This window comes from Oncorhynchus keta, chromosome 22 (assembly GCF_023373465.1).
Source record: "Oncorhynchus keta strain PuntledgeMale-10-30-2019 chromosome 22, Oket_V2, whole genome shotgun sequence".
Classification (NCBI taxonomy): domain Eukaryota; kingdom Metazoa; phylum Chordata; class Actinopteri; order Salmoniformes; family Salmonidae; genus Oncorhynchus; species Oncorhynchus keta.
In genome coordinates, this window is record NC_068442.1 from 50,159,064 (window position 1) to 50,177,743 (window position 18,680).

Consider the following 18,680-nt stretch of genomic DNA (forward strand, 5'->3'; position numbering starts at 1 on the left):
CTGTGATATATACATTTCTATCGCTTAGCAACGGCGTGTTAAGTGATATTAAAAAAAAAAAAAAACGGTCAACAGTGTTGTGTTTATATAGCCGGGTATTTCGACACATGCCGTTCAAGGCTTGGTGTTGGATCAAAAGCACTTCATTTGTGACTTTCAGATACTTGGAAACCGATTTCTCTCCATGATAATAAAAAAAAAAAACGGACAGCTGATAGCGGACTCAATCAGTTGCTTAGTGATTTTCTTGATAGCACTTTCAAAAAAACAGTGTTTGATTTGAACCGAAGTGAGTCATCAGGTGGAGGAAGTTGACACTTCATAACCCCCCTTTCCTTGACATTTGTTGTCTTGTGTTCAACACTGATTGTCTATGATATACTGGGTGGTTTGAGCCCTGAATGCTGATTGTCTGACAAAACATGTATTTTTACTGTTCTAATTACATTGGCAAACCATTTTATAATTGCAATAAGTCACGTCGTGGGGTTTGTGGCGTATGGCCAATAAACCACGACTCCGTGTTGTGTCGGGCATTAGAACAGCCCTTAGCCATGGTATATTGGCCATATACCCCCGTCCCCCGTCCCCCGTCCCCCGTCATCCCTTATTGCTTAAGTATAGCATCCATGATTCGTATCATCGATTGGACAGTATTTTGTTGATATGTTTTTATCAGAAATTACTAGGTATATGGTAGTTCTATTTTAGTTGTATTTTCAGATGCTACTCGTTGAGATCAGCCTCAACTGACAACAATGTATTTTTTTTTAACATAAAATTTGGCGAACGAGGATGGATGAAATTATTTCTACTGTCACTTAGGAATCCGGCTGTGAGCTATGGAGAAAAACAAGTCCGATATGCTCTGGTTTGAATCGCGCTGTGCAGACTGGCAAGAGTTTTCCTGGCTAAAGTTTAGCTGATGGCTGCTAGCAGTGGTTAGATGACTACAAGCTAGTAGCTAGTTAGCTGGCTAGCTTCTGTTGGAGGCTCCGGTTCTGAAGTAAAGAAAATAGCAGATCCATACCACATTGGGTGAGGCGGATTGCAGGAGAGTACGTTGAAGTTGAGGTTAAGAAAAATATAAAAAAGAAAAAAGATAAAATTATATATACCCGGGACACGACAAGACGAAGACAAAGACTCTACGCCATCTTAGATTACAGGACGTACCGGACTGGGGAGGCGCACTGGAGGCCTGGTGTGTGGAGCCAGCACAGGTGGCACCGGACTGGTGACACGCACTTCAGGGCGAGTGCGGCGAACCGGCACAAGACGTGCCGGACTGGGGAGGCGCACAGGAGGCCAGATGCGTGGAGCCGGCACAGACTTCAGACTGCTGACAGGCTCTTCAGGTTGAATGTTGAGCAGAACACACTTGACCAACATCTCTCTCCTCTCTCTCTCTCCCAACTTCTCCATCGCCTCCCTGACGATCTCTGGCTCTTCCCTCTGCTCAGCCGCTAGCTCCATGTGCCTCCCCCCCAAAAATAATCTTGGGGTTTCTGTGGCAGCGGGCTGAAGACACGCTCTTCATGGCGAGTGTGAGGAACCGGCACAGGACATAGCGGGCTGGGGAGGTGCACTGGTGGCCTGGTTCGTGGAGCCGGCACAGATGGCACCGGACTGATGACACGCTCTTCAGCACGCCTGCGCTGCAACCTACTCCTTGCCTCCACCTCTCTCCGGTATCCCTCATTGAATTCCTCCACCGTCTGCCATTTGGGCTCTTGCACTCTCCGCTGCAAGTGAAACTTAAACAAAACAATAAACAAACAACGACCGTTAAGTAACAGAGCGTACATCAGCACTCAACAAAACAATATCCCACAAATACAGGTGGAAACAGGGACACCTTAAGTATGATCCCCAATTAGAGACAACGATAATCAGCTACCTCTAATTGGGAACCATACTCAAACGCAAACATAGAAATAAAGTGACTAGAACACCCCCTAGTCATGCCCTGACCTACAACACCATAGGTGTTAGAACCAAGGGCTCTCTATGGTCAGGGCGTGACACATAAGCCCCTCCTCGACTCTACGGTGACTCCAGTCACTCAACCTCTACGCCGTATTCCACTGGCTTTACGTGAAATGGTCACTAAGGATATACAGAAGCAGCTGGAGGATGGATTCATCAAGCCGGTGGACACCTCCCCATGGGTGTCCAACTTGGTCATCACTAAAAATAAATCTGGAGAGCTGCGGGTCTGCTTGGACCTGAGAGTGGCCAACAAGGCCGTCATACCTGATCGGTACCCACTGTCGACCATGGAGGAATTGACCACTCACAATCTACAGGTCGACGGTCTTCACAAAGCTGGACATTCGCAAGGGCTACTTCCAAGTTCCCATACACCCAGAGAGTAGGAACCCGACAGCCTTCGTCTGTCATATCGGGGTGTTTCACTACACAAGGATGCCTATTCGTCTCAGTTCATCCCAAAGCTGTTTCCAGAAGATAATGTCTACCATCCAGCCGGGGTTTCTGGAGTGGCCTGGACACCCGACTGTCCACAGGCTGTACGCTCTCTCAAAAAACTGCTGACCACTTCCGTTTCCCACTTTAATCTCACCAACCCAACTCTGGTCACCTGTGATGCGTCAGCCACAGCAGTGGGAGCGGTACTCTCTCAGCTTCAGGACGGTGTTGAGAAGCCGGTGGCTTTCACGTCTTGTGCATTGAGCCCCACCGAACAGAAGTACGTCGGAGAGAGGGAGGCACTAGCATGCGTTTGGGCCTATGAGCGGTGGCACATTTACTTCTACGGACGTTCTTTCACCCTGCGCACCAACCACCAGGTCCTCACAGCCTTGATATCTACCTCTGGGTCAGGTCACAAGCCCCTCTGCATGTGTTGCTGATCAGACCAGCAGTATAACTTTAAGCTGCAGTTTACGCTGGGCAGGCACAACGTGGTGGCAGACCTCCTTTCGCACTCAGTTCCCCCAGACTCCACCTGTGCCCAGGTTTACTCTGATGAGGACCTCATCCAGCTCCTACACTCACCTCTCCAAGGCACAGGGTCGCTCAAGGAGCTGACCCACGATTCAGCCAACGACCCCATCTTCACAACCTTGCAGGGATACTTAGCCAATGGCTGGCCGGCACAGCTCCCGTCAGAACTCCAATCATATATACAGGTTCGAACATGAGTTGTCATGCTGGAATGACACGGCTCGAGAGAAACAGCACAGTCATATCAAGCCGCCTCAGAGGACAAGTGTTGCCTATGACTCATGAAGACCACCTTGGCATTGTGAAGCTAAAGCAGCACTGCCGGGACCTGGTGTGGTGGCCTGGCATTGATCATGATATCAAAGAGCTAGTACACGACTGTGCTCCATGCCTTGTTAGTGGAAAGACAGGCCCACCTCCGCAACCACCACCGCAACTACTGGCCTGGCCCTCCAATGGGAACATATACAACTGGTCATCTGCAGTGAACTCTTTACAATGTGCCACATCACCAACGCTTCCTGGTGGTTTCGTATGACCTACATGCAAAATGGCCAGAGGTCACACACATGAGTTCTGTCAGATCAGGGGCCATCATAAAATTCCTGGATATGCTCTTTTCTCGCTGGGGACTGCCTGCAACTCTGACCACGGACAACGCCCCTCAGCTAATCTCGGGCCTAGTTCAGCTCTTATATCAAAAGCAAGGGAATCAAGCACATCAGAACAGCCTTCTACCACTCCTAGGCCAACGGACTGAGAGCTCACCTAGCTCAGGGTTGCTCCTTCACTGCACTACAGAGCTGCTCACCACTCCACCACGGAGTCGCTCCTGCTAAGCTGATGTTAGGACTTGAACTAGAGCGGCCCTTACAGTCTCCGTCCCCCGACAGCCTCGACAGTCAAAGCAGCAGAGCAAAACCAACAGCGTAAAAGTCAGGAGCACTACAACAACAAAAAAGAGAGCATGGTTTCCTGGAATCCAAGTGAGGGATTGGGTCAGGGTGCAACGACCAAACCGCGCAGATAAGCTCTGCACCTTCTTGTCAACACTGTGTCAAATTCAACTTCAGCTGGGCCCAGCAACATTTCAACTGACTGACGGCTCTCGCTGGTATGCCAGACGATTGAGGAAGGTACCACCTCCTGCATTTTCCCACCCATTGATGCCACCCTGAGTGGTTCACTACCATTGGCACACACTCCCTTGGCCTCAACTGAAGACTGAAGTACCAGCCCTACAGGCACCTGTAGCTGCAGGACCCATTCTGTGTCCTGTAAGGGTCCCTGCTCACCTTCAAGACTTTATCACCTCCTTTCATGCCTTGTTTAAAAGAGGGGGAAATGTTGTGTTCAGCACTGATTGTCTAGTGATCATCGATTGGACAGTCTATTTTGTTGATATGTTTAAAAAAAAAAATGGTTTTCTATTTCCATTGTACTTGAGATGCTACTAGTTGAGATAAATGTCAGCTTCAACTGAGAACAAAACATAAAATTGACTCAAGGTGTTGAACTGTTGCCCACTCTCTAGCCATCGTGGTTATTATCTGACCCTGCTGGTCATTTATGAGCGTCTGGATTTACGATCTGGCCTTAATCTACAACTGGCACAGCCAGAAGAGGACTGGCCTGGTTCCTCTCTAGGTTTCTTCTTAGGTTCCTAGCCACTGTGCTTCGGTTTGCTTGCTTTGTGGGGTTTTAGGCTGGTTAGCCTTTTTAACAATATATATTTTAGCAACAATACAAAACATACACATATAAATGATGACATCATACAAACATCAACTATACTGAAAAAATATGTAAATATACATTTCAAAGATTTACAGATTTACTCCCTCAAAAGTTGAGACAGTGGCATTGTGTTTTGTGACACAACTTCACATTTTACGTTGACCTTTTATTGTCCCCAGCAGAAGGTGCACCTTTGTAATGATCAGGCTGTTTAAGCAGTTTGTTGATATGCTACACTTGTCAGGTGGATGGATTATCTTGACAAAGGAAAAAATGTTCACAAACAGGAATGTAAACAAATTTGTGCTAGAAAAAATTGAGAGAAATAAGCTTTTTGTGAGTATGGAACATTTCTGGGATCTATTTATTTATTTATTTTTATTTCAGCTCATGAAACGTCGAACATAGAATTTACATGATGCATTTATATTTTTGTTCAGTGTAAATACATTTTCATAGAAGCTGTTGTCATTAAAATTGTCATTAACCCATAAGAGTCATTAACCCATAATGGGGAGGGTTACTACTAAGCTATATGGAAAATACATTTTGGCCTTACTGCTATCTAGGGTCGGCTGTTCTCTGTCCTCTATGTCTACATTTGTTATGGTAAAGGTTATTTTTTAATTTACATATTAAATACATTTTAGGTCCAGTGTTCTGTTCATTCTCCAAATTCTGTCACTAAGTCTATTTTCTGTAAGTGGAATTAACCCCCCACACTTTTTTCAATTTCCACATGATACAGGAGAATGATCCGATATCACTATATCATGAATTTTATTGATTGATTGACAACACTTGATATATAAATGGTCAGTCTGGTTGTATACCATGAATGGACTTTTCAGCCAGGAAAGACATCAGAATTTTAACTGTCAATTGTCATCCGGGACACGCTGTAGTGCAAATCAAACACACCCTGGAAAGACGGTATCTGCAGCTCATTGAATAGAAGCCCTTAGGGCAGAAACTAAGGTGTTGGGCAGAAACCACTATAGTTGAATAGGGGACTAAGGTGTTGGGCAGAAACCACTATAGTTGAATAGGGGACTAAGGTGTTGGGCAGAAACAACTCTAGTTGAATAGGGGACTAAGGTGTTAGGGCAGAAGCCACTCTAGTTGAATAGGGGACTATGGTTTTAGGGCAGAAGCTACTCTAGTTGAATAGGGGACTAAGGTTTTAGTGCAGAAACCACTATAGTTGAATAGGGGACTAAGGTTTTAGGGCAGAAACCACTATAGTTGAATAGGGGACTAAGGTGTTAGGGCAGAAGCCACTCTAGTTGAATAGGGGAAGGTTTTAGGGCAGAAACCACTATAGTTGAATAGGGGACTAAGGTTTTAGGGCAGAAGCCACTCTAGTTGAATAGGGGACTAAGGTTTTAGGGCAGAAGCCACTCTAGTTGAATAGGGGACTAAGATTTTAGGGCAGAAGCCACTCTAGTTGAATAGGGGACTAAGGTTTTAGGGTAGAAGCCACTATAGTTGAATAGGGGACTAAGGTGTTGGGCAGAAACCACTATAGTTGAATAGGGGACTAAGGTTTTAGTGCAGAAACCACTATAGTTGAATAGGGGACTAAGGTGTTGGGCAGAAACCACTATAGTTGAATATGGGACTAAGGTGTTTGGGCAGAAACTACTATAGTTGAATAGGGGACTAAGGTGTTGGGCAGAAGCCACTAGTTGAATAGGGGACTAAGGTGTTGGGCAGAACCTACTATAGTTGAATATGGGACTAAGGTGTTTGGGCAGAAACTACTATAGTTGAATAGGGGACTAAGGTGTTGGGCAGAAGCCACTAGTTGAATAGGGTACTAAGGTGTTAGGGCAGAACCTACTATAGTTGAATAGGGGACTATGGTGTTGGGCAGAAACCACTATAGTTGAATAGGGTACTAAGGTGTTGGGCAGAAACCACTATAGTTGAATAGGGTACTAAGGTGTTAGGGCAGAAACCACTATAGTTGAATAGGGGACTAAGGTGTTTGGGCAGAAACCACTATAGTTAAATAGGGTACTAAGGTGTTAGGGCAGAAACCACTATAGTTGAATAGGGGACTAAGGTGTTAGGGCAGAAACCACTATAGTTAAATAGGGTACTAAGGTGTTAGGGCAGAAACCACTATAGTTGAATAGGGGACTAAGGTGTTGGGCAGAAGCCACTAGTTGAATAGGGTACTAAGGTGTTAGGGCAGAACCTACTATAGTTGAATAGGGGACTAAGGTGTTGGGCAGAAACCACTAAGTTGAATAGGGGACTACGGTGTTGGGCAGAACCCACTCATTGAATAGGGGACTATGGTGTTGGGCAGAACCCACTCATTGAATAGGGGACTACGGTGTTGGGCAGAACCCACTCATTGAATAGGGTACTAAGGTGTTAGGGCAGAACCTACTATAGTTGAATAGGGGACTAAGGTGTTGGGCAGAAACCACTAAGTTGAATAGGGGACTAAGGTGTTTGGGCAGAAACTACTATAGTTGAATAGGGGACTAAGGTGTTGGGCAGAAGCCAGTAGTTGAATAGGGTACTAAGGTGTTAGGGCAGAACCTACTATAGTTGAATAGGGGACTAAGGTGTTGGGCAGAAACCACTAAGTTGAATAGGGGACTACGGTGTTGGGCAGAACCCACTCATTGAATAGGGGACTAAGGTGTTGGGCAGAAACCACTATAGTTGAATAGGGGACTAAGGTGTTTGGGCAGAAACTACTATAGTTGAATAGGGGACTAAGGTGTTGGGCAGAAGCCACTAGTTGAATAGGGTACTAAGGTGTTAGGGCAGAACCTACTATAGTTGAATAGGGGACTAAGGTGTTTGGGCAGAAACTACTATAGTTGAATAGGGGACTAAGGTGTTGGGCAGAAGCCACTCTAGTTGAATAGGGTACTAAGGTGTTAGGGCAGAAACTACTATAGTTGAATAGGGGACTAAGGTGTTGGGCAGAAACAACTCTAGTTGAATAGGGGACTAAGGTGTTTGGGCAGAAACTACTATAGTTGAATAGGGGACTAAGGTGTTGGGCAGAAGCCACTAGTTGAATAGGGTACTAAGGTGTTAGGGCAGAACCTACTATAGTTGAATAGGGGACTAAGGTGTTAGGGCAGAAACCACTAAGTTGAATAGGGGACTAAGGTGTTGGGCAGAAGCCACTAGTTGAATAGGGTACTAAGGTGTTAGGGCAGAACCTACTACAGTTGAATAGGGGACTATGGTGTTAGGGCAGAAGCCACTCTAGTTGAATAGTAGTCTGGCCCAGGAGTGGGAAGGTGAACGGAAAGGCTCTGGAGCAACGAACCGCCCTTGCTGTCTTTGCCTGGCCGGTTCCCCTCTTTCCACTGGGATTCTCTGCCTCTAACCCTGTTACGGGGGCTGAGTCACTGGCTTGCTGGGGCTCTCTCGTGCCGTCCCTGGGGGGGGTGCGTCACCTGGGTGGGTTGATTCACTGTTGTGGTCATCCTGTCTGGGTTGGCGCCTCCCCTTGGGTTGTGCCGTGGCGGAGATCTTTGTGGGCTATACTCGGCCTTGTCTCAGGATGGTAAGTTGGTGGTTGAAGATATCCCTCTAGTGGTGTGGGGGCTGTGCTTTGGCAAAGTGGGTGGGGTTATATCCTTCCTGTTTGGCCCTGTCCGGGGTGTCCTCGGATGGGGCCACAGTGTCTCCTGACCCCTCCTGTCTCAGCCTCCAGTATTTATGCTGCAGTAGTTTATGTGTCGGGGGCTAGGGTCAGTTTGTTATATCTGGAGTACTTCTCCTGTCCTATTCGGTGTCCTGTGTGAATCTAAGTGTGCGTTCTCTAATTCTCTCCTTCTCTCTTTCTTTCTCTCTCTCGGAGGACCTGAGCCCTAGGACCATGCCCCAGGACTACCTGACATGATGACTCCTTGCTGTCCCCAGTCCACCTGGCCATGCTGCTGCTCCAGTTTCAACTGGCCTGGGCCCTAGGACCATGTCCCAGGACTACCTGACATGAGGACTCCTTGCTGTCCCCAGTCCACCTGGCCATGCTGCTGCTCCAGTTTCAACTGTTCTGCCTTACTATTATTCAACCATGCTGGTCATTTATGAACATTTGAACATCTTGGCCACGTTCTGTTATAATCTCCACCCGGCACAGCCAGAAGAGGACTGGCCACCCCACATATGCTCTCTCTAATTCTCTCTTTCTTTCTCTCTCTCGGAGGACCTGAGCCCTAGGACCGTGCCCCAGGACTACCTGACATGATGGCTCCTTGCTGTCCCCAGTCCACCTGACTGTGCTGCTGCTCCAGTTTCAACTGTTCTGCCTTATTATTATTCGACCATGCTGGTCATTTATGAACATTTGAACATCTTGGTCATGTTCTGTTATAATCTCTACCCGGCACAGCCAGAAGAGGACTGGCCACCCCACATAGCCCGGTTCCTCTCTAGGTTTCTTCCTAGGTTTTGGCCTTTCTAGGGAGTTTTTCCTAGCCACCGTGCTTTTACACCTGCATTGTTTGCTGTTTGGGGTTTTAGGCTGGGTTTCTGTACAGCACTTTGAGATATCAGCTGATGTACGAAGGGCTATATAAATACATTTGATTTGATTTGATTTGATTTGAATAGGGGACTAAGGTGTTAATGCAGAAACCACTATAGTTGAATAGGGGACTAAGGTGTTGGGCAGAAGCCACTCTAGTTGAATAGGGGACTAAGGTGTTAATGCAGAAACCACTATAGTTGAATAGGGGACTAAGGTGTTGGGCAGAACCCACTGTTCTAGTATCCTTTGCACATGTTATTTGTAATAGCATAAGAACAGCAAATGAAGATGTACACTGAAGAAGGCTGTAGTCAATGTACACTGAAGAAGGCTGTAGTCAATGTACACTGAAGAAGGCTGTAGTCAATGTACACTGAAGAAGGCTGTAGTCAATGTACACTGAAGAAGGCTGTAGTCAATGTACACTGAAGAAGGCTGTAGTCAATGTATACTGAAGAAGGCTGTAGTCAATGTACTGTACACTGAAGAAGTTTGTAGTCAATGTATACTGAAGAAGGCTGTAGTCAATGTACACTGAATAAGGCTGTAGTCAATGTACTGTACACTGAATAAGGCTGTAGTCAATGTACTGTACACTGAAGAAGGCTGTAGTCAATGTACACTGAAGAAGGCTGTAGTCAATGTACACTGAAGAAGGCTGTAGTCAATGTACACTGAAGAAGGCTGTAGTCAATGTACACTGAAGAAGGCTGTAGTCAATGTATAATGAAGAAGGCTGTAGTCAATGTATAATGAAGAAGGCTGTAGTCAATGTATACTGAAGAAGGCTGTAGTCAATGTACTGTACACTGAAGAAGACTGTAGTCAATGTACTTTGAAGAAGGCTGTAGTCAATGTACACTGAAGAAGGCTGTAGTCAATGTACACTGAAGAAGGCTGCATCAATATGTACTGTACACTGAAGAAGACTGTAGTCAATGTACTTTGAAGAAGGCTGTAGTCAATGTACCATACACTGAAGAAGGCTGTAGTCAATGTACACTGAAGAAGGCTGTAGTCAATGTATACTGAAGAGGGTGTAGTCAATGTACACTGAAGAAGACTGCATCAATATGTACTGTACACTGAAGAAGGCTGTAGTCAATGTACACTGTACACTGAAGAAGGCTGCATCAATATGTACTGTACACTGAAGAAGGCTGCATCAATATGTACTGTGCACTGAAGAAGGCTGCATCAATATGTACTGTACACTGAAGAAGGCTGCATCAATATGTACTGTGCACTGAAGAAGGCTGCATCAATATGTACTGTACACTGAAGAAGGCTGCATCAATATGTACTGTACACTGAAGAAGGCTGCATCAATGTGTACTGTACACTGAAGAAGGCTGCATCAATATGTACTGTACACTGAAGAAGGCTGCATCAATGTGTACTGTACACTGAAGAAGGCTGCATCAATATGTACTGTACACTGAAGAAGGCTGCATCAATATGTACTGTACACTGAAGAAGGCTGCATCAATATGTACTGTACACTGAAGAAGGCTGCATCAATATGTACTGTACACTGAAGAAGGCTGCATCAATATGTACTGTACACTGAAGAAGGCTGCATCAATATGTACTGTACACTGAAGAAGGCTGTAGTCAATGTACACTGTACACTGAAGAAGGCTGCATCAATATGTACTGTACACTGAAGAAGGCTGTAGTCAATGTACACTGTACACTGAAGAAGGCTGCATCAATCTGTACTGTACACTGAAGAAGGCTGCATCAATATGTACTGTACACTGAAGAAGGCTGCATCAATGTGTACTGTACACTGAAGAAGGCTGCATCAATATGTACTGTACACTGAAGAAGGCTGCATCAATGTGTACTGTACACTGAAGAAGGCTGCATCAATATGTACTGTACACTGAAGAAGGCTGCATCAATATGTACTGTACACTGAAGAAGGCTGCATCAATATGTACTGTACACTGAAGAAGGCTGCATCAATATGTACTGTACACTGAAGAAGGCTGCATCAATATGTACTGTACACTGAAGGCTGCAGTCAAAATGCATCCGTGTAGAGTAATACATTAATAATTGATGATTTTTTTTTGATGTGCTGTCTCTCTTTTATGATTGTTTATACGCTGACAGAACAGTACAGATGACACTGCAGCCGTGCTTAACCCACAGTAAGCCGAGGCGTCGCCGTCCCTGAACGGCCTATAGAGAAAGAACAGAAAAAAGACGTGCTACAAAACAGGATTTTTTTTTCATCTAAAGCCAGCTGTGTTCCAAAATCCCCTCTTCCTCTCCTTCTCGGTTCCATTTCCTGGATTCAACCAACCGTCCTTCTCCATGGGCCATGTGCATCCTGTCGTTTTCCTGGTTTTATTTTTTCAGTTCTCTCTCCCCCAAATGGATTGCCTTTCTTCGTCATGGCTGTTAAAAGGCTTGTCGACTCACAACAGGTTTAGTGTACTGTAGAAAACATTAACGAGAACAAAATGAGGAAACCTGATATGCTTTGATTACGTTATTTATTTCCTTACCAGAAATTCAACCACCTTTCAAACAAACCGATTATGATGACAATGTGTGTGTGTGTGTGTGTGTGCATGATATATACAGTGTCTAGTCAAAGTCTATCCACATAACCTACTTCACATTTTAAAAGTGAAAGGAAATTATAGAAAACTTTCCAAAGGAATAATACATTTTAAAAATAATGCACCTTTTGGCTGCTATTACAGCTGTGAATTGTATTTATTTATTTTATTTCACCTTCATTTAACCAGGTGAGGCAAGTTGAGAACAAGTTCTCATTTACAATTGCGACCTGGCCAAGATAAAGCAAAGCATTTCGACACAAACAACACATAGTTACATATGGAATAAAACACAAACACAGTCAATAATACAGTAGAAAAATAAGTCTATATACAATGTGAGCAAATGAGGTGAGGAAAGGTGAGGTGGGGAAAAGGCATAAAAATAATTAAAAAATACTAAATGAATCATGTGAATCATGTTGAATAAAATTTTTCAGACTTTCTTAAACTCTTGAGGCAACATATATCGTTTTAGTCAAAATTGCTCAAGCTCATTAAATTTGGTCAGGAATCAATGATGGACAGCAATAATCAAACCTCGTCTCTGATTTTTAAACACATTTAAGTCAGGACTGAAACTAGACCATTCAGGAACACTCAACACCTCTTGGAGAGCCATTCTGGTGTGTCTTTGGCATTAACGTTCGTAAAACTTTATCCCAGAGTTAGGACAATAACCTCAAGCATACAACAAAATCCACAAAGAAAATAATTTACCACAAAACCCAAATGTTGCAAATAGTCATTGAAAACCTGTGATTGGAATTGAAGAGGTCAGTCTACAAGCGCAGAGGAAAGATATCAAAGACCTGGGAAGATTCTGTATGGAGGAATGGTCTAAGATCAAATCAAATCAAATTTATTTATATAGCCCTTCGTACATCAGCTGATATCTCAAAGTGCTGTACAGAAACCCAGCCTAAAACCCCAAACAGCAAACAATGCAGGTGTAAAAGATCCCTCCCCAATGTGTTCTCCGATCGCATAAAGCATTTTAGAAAAAGGCTCACAGTCGTTATCCTCACAAGTAGCGTGCTGGAGTATTGAAAACGGGTGCCAATAATTTCAACCCGTCGTAATTTTTTTTTTTTTTTTGAATTACTTGTTCAACAAAATATATTTCTTTGAACAATTGTATTAGTATAAAATATATTAAACAAACATTTTTGCATGCAATAAAGCTCAGTACTTGTGTTATTTATTTTATAGTCTTTTTTGTTCATCGTTATCAAGGGTGGCAATAATTATGTACTATTATTGAGTTGTACCCCCTCCTCCTTGTGCCCTCAAGAACAGCATCAATTCGTCGGGGCATGGACTCTACAAGTTGTCGAAAGCGTTGACTCCAATGCTTCCCACAGTTGTGTCAAATTGGCTGGATGTCCTTTGGGTGGTGGACCATTCTTGATACACACAGGAAACTGTAGACTGTGACAAATCCAGCTGCGTTGCAGTTCTTGACACAAACTGGTGCGCCTGTGTAACCGATGTGAAATGGCTAGCTAGTTAGCGGTGGTGCACGCTAATAGCGTTTCAATCGGTGACGTCACTCGCTCTGAGGCCTTGAAGTAGGGCCGCGGCGTGATGGGTAACGATGCTTCGTGGGTGGCTGTTGTTGATGTGTGCAGAGGGTCCCTGGTTCAAGCCCAGGTTGGGGTCAGGAGAGGGACGGAAGCTATGCTGTTACACCTGGCACCTACTACCTCTGAATGGCACACATGCACAATCCATGTCTCAAGAGCAGGCGTTCTTAATATTTTGTACACTCGGTGTATATGAGAGAGAGAGTGTGTGAAGTTATGTGCTAAGGTCAAATTATATTGCCCCCCCCCCATATTCCACTATCTATGTTTATTGATTACCATAAATCAGCTGCTCCAAGACTACTTGTGTCACGACTTCCGCCAAAGTCGTCTCCTCTCCTTGTTCGGTCGGCGGTCGACGTCACCGGCTTTCTAGCCATCGCCGCTCCATTTTTCATATTTCCATTTGTTTTGTCTTGTTCCCTATTCACACTGCATGTATTTAGTCCTCTTGTCCCCCCATGTCTTTGTGTGAAATTGTATTTTGTTAATTGGTGATTGTTACACGCCAGGCTATATGTCTATGCTCCGTGTTTGGGCACGCTTCTGGTACTTTCACTTTACCGGAATAATGTGTGTGCCTGTTCACTACACTCTGCTCTCCTGCACCTGACTTCGCCACCAGTACACACCCTTGACAACTTGTACCTCTACCCCCCCTTCTGTCATCTCTCAGGAGTGAGGAAGTAAAAGAGTGCTGGGGGGCTATGAAACAGACTGTTAATAAGAAAGAGTTGCACCCCTTCTGAAAAAACCTACACTCGATCCCTCCGATGTCAACAACTACAGACCAGTATCCCTTCTCTCTTTTCTCTCCAAAACTCTTGAGCGTGCCGTCCTTGGCCAGCTCTACCGCTATCTCTCTCAGAATGACCTTCTTGATCCAAATCAGTCAGGTTTCAAGACTAGTCATTCAACTGAGACTGCTCTTCTCTGTATCACGGAGGCGCTCCGCACTGCTAAAGCTAACTCTCTCTCCTCTGCTCTCATCCTTCTAGACCTATCGGCTGCCTTCGATACTGTGAACCATCAGATCCTCCTCTCCACCCTCTCCGAGTTGGGCATCTCCGGCGCGGCCCACGCTTGGATTGCGTCCTACCTGACAGGTCGCTCCTACCAGGTGGCGTGGCGAGAATCTGTCTCCTCACCACGCGCTCTCACCACTGGTGTCCCCCAGGGCTCTGTTCTAGGCCCTCTCTTATTCTCGCTATACACCAAGTCACTTGGCTCTGTCATAACCTCACATGGTCTCTCCTATCATTGCTATGCAGACGACACACAATTAATCTTCTCCTTTCCCCCTTCTGATGACCAGGTGGCGAATCGCATCTCTGCATGTCTGGCAGACATATCAGTGTGGATGACGGATCACCACCTCAAGCTGAACCTCAGCAAGACGGAGCTCCTCTTCCTCCCGGGGAAGGATTGCCCGTTCCATGATCTCGCCATCACAGTTGACAACTCCATTGTGTCCTCCTCCCAGAGCGCTAAGAACCTTGGCGTGATCCTGGACAACACCCTGTCGTTCTCAACTAACATCAAGGCGGTGTCCCGTTCCTGTAGGTTCATGCTCTACAACATCCGCAGAGTACGACCCTGCCTCACACAGGAAGCGGCGCAGGTCCTAATCCAGGCACTTGTCATCTCCCGTCTTGATTACTGCAACTCGCTGTTGGCTGGGCTCCCTGCCTGTGCCATTAAACCCCTACAACTCATCCAGAACGCCGCTGCCCGTCTGGTGTTCAACCTTCCCAAGTTCTCTCACGTCACCCCGCTCCTCCGCTCTCTCCACTGGCTTCCAGTTGAAGCTCGCATCCGCTACAAGACCATGGTGCTTGCCTACGGAGCTGTGAGGGGAACGGCACCTCAGTACCTCCAGGCTCTGATCAGGCCCTACACCCAAACAAGGGCACTGCGTTCATCCACCTCTGGCCTGCTCGCCTCCCTACCACTGAGGAAGTACAGTTCCCGCTCAGCCCAGTCAAAACTGTTCGCTGCTCTGGCCCCCCAATGGTGGAACAAACTCCCTCACGACGCCAGGACAGCGGAGTCAATCACCACCTTCCGGAGACACCTGAAACCCCACCTCTTCAAGGAATACCTAGGATAGGGTAAGTAATCCTTCTCACCCCCCCCCCCCTAAAAGATTTAGATGCACTATTGTAAGTGGCTGTTCCACTGGATGTCATAAGGTGTATGCACCAATTTGTAAGTCGCTCTGGATAAGAGCGTCTGCTAAATGACTTAAATGTAAAAAATGTAAATGTAAAAAAAATATAAACCTAGCAGCCATTGTCTCCATCTTTTTTGTTATGGAAACCATAATCCTGTTTGTATTTGCTTCATGTTTAATTTCATGTTTGTGACCTCATAAAAGACAATACAGCCACATTAACCCTAACTCTGTTTATACAGGTGCCTCAGTTATGAGACTTGCATCTAAATCTTGTATAAAATGAATGAGTAAAGATGAAACTATTTGCGAAATTATTTAATGTTAACCTTTACATGGGAGACCAATTCTCTCATTTTAAAGTATGTAGTAGCCACGCCCAAGCGATTAGACATTGGTTGGAAATGATGAACCAACCCCTTTTCCACTCTTGAATAAAAGCTTCCATGACGAAAAGTCAACTCAGGTCCAAATAACGGGAGGACTTGTCCCCCAAGTTGAAAAGTGCTAATTCTGATTTGAACTTTACAGACCAGGAAATGTGAGAGCTTGTTTCACACGTAAAATGATATGAAGCCATAATCCTCTCTCTCTCTCTCTCTCTCTCTCTCTCTCTCTCTCTCTCTCTCTCTCTCTCTCTCTCTCTCAAGAAGACACCTTTGTCACTCCTAGGAGAAGTGAGTGGCCCTGTTAGTCAAACACACGTCACTCTCACCATGAAATAATTCACTGCTGGGGAAAGTGGGCCGAGGTCAACTTTGCCTCTCTCTCTCTCTTTTCCACATGTCAACTGAGGATGTTCCTCTGTAAAATGCAGATGGAACAAAAGTGTGCTATGAAACCTGTCAGCTGTGGCTCAAGGGAAACAGCTCCCCCATACCCATTCAAAAGCCCATTGTTTAGTAAACATCACTCTAAGGTTACCATAAATCAACACACAAGCGTAGACCTCAGCGTTTTTAAAAAGCAATCTGAGACTGGAATATACTGGAAGCTGCAGATGTCGTTTTTTTTTTCTAGCTTTATTGAGTTTCGGGTAAGTGTTTTTGTGTTTGGCTGTTTCTCTAACTCAGCGTGTCACTTCCTCATCAGCTTTATAATAGATTAAGGTGCCACTTATTTACAGATATGTCCTTCAGGTGCCAGAAGAACCATGCGATGTTAACAGAGATAATAGCAGATGATGTTACCACAGAGATCACAGATATCTCCCTGAAACTGTGTGTGTGTGTGTGTGTGTGTGTGTGTGTGTGTGTGTGTGTGTGTGTGTGTGTGTGTGTGTGTGTGTGTGTGTGTGTGTGTGTGTGTGTGTGTGTGTGTGTAACGGATGTGAAACGGCTAGCTTAGTTAGCGGTGTGCGCTAAATAGCGTTTCAATCGGTTACGTCACTTGCTCTGAGGGCCGCGGCTCTTGTGGAGCGATGGGTAACGATGCTTCGTGGATGACTGTTGTTGATGTGTGCAGAGGGTCCCTGGTTCGCGCCCGGGTATGGGCGAGGGGACGGTTTAAAATTATACTGTTACATGTGTGTGTGTGTGTGTGCGTGTGTGTGTGTGTGTGTGTGTGTGTGTGTGTGTGTGTGTGTGTGTGTGACAGGAAGGAGGCAGGGTACCCAGCGTTGCTCACTTTTGAAACGATGCAGACCGATTTCTATTCGTATATATTATGGATCGCAATTAGCTGCTGCCAGGGGTCCAGCAAAATTAAGGCAGTTACACGATTTTAATAACATTACAATACATTCACAACAGATTTCACAACACATTAAGTGTGTGCCCTCAGGCCCATACTCTACTACCACATATCTACAACACAAAATCCATGTGTACATGTGTGTATAGTGAGTACGTTATCATGTGTGTGTGTATGCATGTGCCTATGTTTGTGTTACTTCACAGTCCCCGCTGTTACATAAGGTGTATTTTTACCAGTTTAAAAAAAATCTGATTCTCCTGCTGCATCAGTTACCTGATGTGGAATAGAGTTCCATGTAGTCATGTCTCTATGTAGTACTGTGGAATAGAGTTCCATGTAGTCATGTCTCTATGTAGTACTGTGTGCCTCCCATAGTCTGTTCTGGACTTGGGGACTGTGAAGAGACCTCTGGTGGCATGTCTTACATTTACATTTACATTTAAGTCATTTAGCAGACGCTCTTATCCAGAGCGACTTACAAATTGGTGCATACACCTTAAGACATCCAGTGGAACAGCCACTTTACAATAGTGCATCTAAATCTTTTAGGGGGGTGAGAAGGATTACTTACCCTATCCTAGGTATTCCTTGAAGAGGTGGGGTTTCAGGTGTCTCCGGAAGGTGGTGATTGACTCCGCTGTCCTGGCGTCGTGAGGGAGTTTGTTCCACCATTGGGGGGCCAGAGCAGCGAACAGTTTTGACTGGGCTGAGCGGGAACTGTACTTCCTCAGTGGTAGGGAGGCGAGCAGGCCAGAGGTGGATGAACGCAGTGCCCTTGTTTGGGTGTAGGGCCTGATCAGAGCCTGGAGGTACTGAGGTGCCGTTCCCCTCACAGCTCCGTAGGCAAGCACCATGGTCTTGTAGCGGATGTGAATGCGAGCTTCAACTGGAAGCCAGTGGAGAGAGCGGAGGAGAGAGCGGAGGAGCGGGGTGACGTGAGAGAACTTGGGAAGGTTGAACACCAGACGGGCTGCGGGTATGTATAGGTGTCTGAGCTGTGTGTTAGTAGTTTAAACAGACAGCTCAGTGCATTCAACATGTCAATAACTCTCACAAAAACAAGTAGTGATGAAGTCAATCTCTCCTCTACTTTGAGCCACTAGAGATTGACATGCATATTATTAATGTTAGCTCTCTGTGTACATCTAAGGTCCAGCTGTGTTGCCCTGTTCTGAGACAATTGCAATTTTCCTAAGTACTTTTTTGTGGCACCTGACCACACGACTGAACAGTAGTCCAGATGCAACAAAACTAGAGCCTGTAGGACCTGCCTTGTTGATAGTGCTGTTAAGAAGGTAGAAACTAGGGCCTGTAGGACCTGCCTTGTTGATAGTGCTGTTAAGAAGGTAGAAACTAGGGCCTGTAGGACCTGCCTTGTTGATAGTGCTGTTAAGAAGGTAGAAACTAGGGCCTGTAGGACCTGCCTTGTTGAT

General features: G+C 45.4%; 1 long non-coding RNA gene across 5 annotated transcripts; it reads left to right on the forward strand.

Annotated features, from left to right (window-relative positions):
* Positions 1–5,063: 5,063 nt before the first annotated feature.
* On the forward strand, positions 5,064–7,937 carry LOC127910705 (uncharacterized). Of its 5 annotated transcripts, none has more exons than XR_008075899.1 (4): positions 5,064–5,966; positions 6,005–6,249; positions 7,167–7,523; positions 7,846–7,937. It is a non-coding gene; the product is annotated as an uncharacterized LOC127910705 (long non-coding RNA). The 5 variants fall into 5 exon arrangements; XR_008075900.1 differs by lacking the exon at positions 7,846–7,937 and adding an exon at positions 6,610–6,690 and having other exon boundaries at positions 6,005–6,371; positions 7,364–7,617; XR_008075901.1 differs by lacking the exon at positions 7,846–7,937 and adding an exon at positions 6,610–6,649 and having other exon boundaries at positions 6,005–6,371; positions 7,364–7,617.
* The last annotated feature ends 10,743 nt before the right edge of the window (positions 7,938–18,680 follow it).